The sequence below is a fragment of the Curcuma longa genome, unplaced genomic scaffold, assembly GCF_044706935.1.
Source record: "Curcuma longa cultivar G26 ecotype Majalengka, Jawa Barat unplaced genomic scaffold, ITB_CL_G26_1.1 contig_28206, whole genome shotgun sequence".
In the NCBI taxonomy this organism is placed as follows: Eukaryota; Viridiplantae; Streptophyta; class Magnoliopsida; order Zingiberales; family Zingiberaceae; genus Curcuma; species Curcuma longa.
In genome coordinates this window covers 22,141-24,354 of record NW_027433641.1, presented here as the reverse complement: position 1 = coordinate 24,354, position 2,214 = coordinate 22,141, and positions in this window count along the sequence as shown.

Sequence of the window (2,214 nt, the reverse complement as noted above, 5' to 3'; positions counted from 1 at the left end):
TTAAATGATATAGCTCCTCCATCAGTCCTATGGTCTGACTTAAAGGTGGGAGCGATAGCTACGAAGGAGTGAGTGAGACGTGCGAGACTGATAAGGAGAGGAGCTCTGCTTCCTCTAAGCTGCGATAGTCTGTTTCAGTCATAAGTTCGATTCAACAGGTCAGAGTTGTAGTTTCGTTGTTGTATAGATAAGCTAGCCTCTCTTGCGGGCGTTCTATTTTGCTTTGTGAAGGTTTGCTGATCAATAGTTTGCTCTCGACTAAGAAGTTCTAACTGAATAAAGTGGTATAGTGAAAGAGGAAGGCTCAATGGAGACTCATGAATGAAGGAGTTGGGGACTCTCGATAGCTAGGTGGTGGAATCAAAGAGATTCTGCTGTATAGACTAGTATCAGGGTTGAGTGAATGGCCCAAAGCCTAGAACAATTCACAACTCCTTTCTCTCTTCCCCACTTGGATCCCCTGAAAGTGGAATAGCAAGGGGCAGCTCAAGTTGGGGCACCCGCAACACAATGAAAGTCTAGCCTTAGAGTCTAGGTCCTATCTTTATTGCGCCCTCTGGCCTATCCATTTATATGAAGACACGTGATTTAATCACGTGGGTGCATATAACGGTTGCATCTAACTCACTCGTCCCCTTCTTTAGAGTGCCCATCTGTGAAGTAGACTAAAGAAGTCTTATACTCAGCTACAGTAGAATCTAAGAATTATGGAGTCTCCATTGAGCCTGAGCCTCAGGAGTCAAAAGAGCCCCTGAGCCTTAGAATCCATATTGAATTGGTAGACTAGACTGTTCTATATTAGATGGAGCAGGTTACGAATCTAAGAAAGATCCTTATGGGGAACGGCCTATGGAACTCTCATTCCCCCAGCTAGAGTAGCCCCGAACACTGGAGAGTGATCATGCCCCCGTCGCTTGAAGTTAGAATCTTTTTTTTTTTGCTTCACCTGAAACCATACCGAAAAGTAGCCACTTCTACCAACCCGTGTCCAGTTAAATTTTCGAATGAAGAGATGCAATTTAGACGTCACGCATGATCCTATAGAAATTTACTCTCTTTCACTACCAACAGATCTCAATTTGAACAGAACCCTGAGATCAGGCATGCTCAAACTTAAGCTCTAACATCACATCACAATTAGAATTCAAACATCTTATTTTGTGCTTTTATAGTGAAAGAGGTTAATGCATTTTATAGTATTCTTTCCGTGTCCGGATCTAAAGAATTTGGTAAATTTAAATTCAAATTTAAGTGATGTAAAATTCAAATTTAAGTCAAATCCAGTCAGCGTAGCTCTTCCCCAATAAAGAAGATTTGAACCCTACGGGAGAGAATGAAAAGTGAAAGTTTAAAGTATAAACTCAAAAGTTGATGTTTGATAAGTCCAGGGTCTCAGGTCAATTGAACATGTCTTTCTTTACCCTCTCCTTTTTAGTCGAGCACTTCGTTCCTAAACTTTAAGTTCAGTTTGATAAAGAATTATGGGACCGAAGTATAAGAACATGAGCAACGCCTGGAGCTCACTCTTCTCTTACTATATTACATCCCTCTTACTATATAAGATAAGTGATCCGTCTCGCGCGTCAAAGACAAGACCAGACTTAGAATGTGCCTCCCCCCTTCCCATAGCTTGAGTAGCCCCGAGCACTTGAGAGTGAGAACCCATTCTATTAATTAGATTAATATATTAAGTTCTTTATTATATTAATTTATTCCCTATGGCGAGCGCTCGAGACTCAGTGACCTCCTTCCTCCATGAGTGGGACGCATACCATAGTCTACAATGGTGTACAATTGAGTCTTTTCAACCACAATTTATTTATATTTATTTTAGGCGCATGCGATCTCACACTAGGAGTTCCTCTCCTTTACCTTCGAGCTCTTATATTATATATAGAGCCTCTTGCTTACTCAACTTATGTAATAAAGAATGGATGGTCAATTCTTATACTTTATTTGAGCTTATCGGCCCTTACTATATATTTCTCAAATACTGATTATCTTTAGTAAATTGCGTAGCAGAGAACTTATAATAGTAAGGCGGATTAGTCGTAAATAGCCCCAAAGGGGCTATTTATCTCCTCTGCTACGCAATTTACGCCAAATATATAGTAAGGGCCGCCATACTATAATATAAGTTCAAATATATAGTAAGGGCCGCCATACTATAATATAAGTTCAAATATATGGCCTAAAATCAATATAAATTCTGCC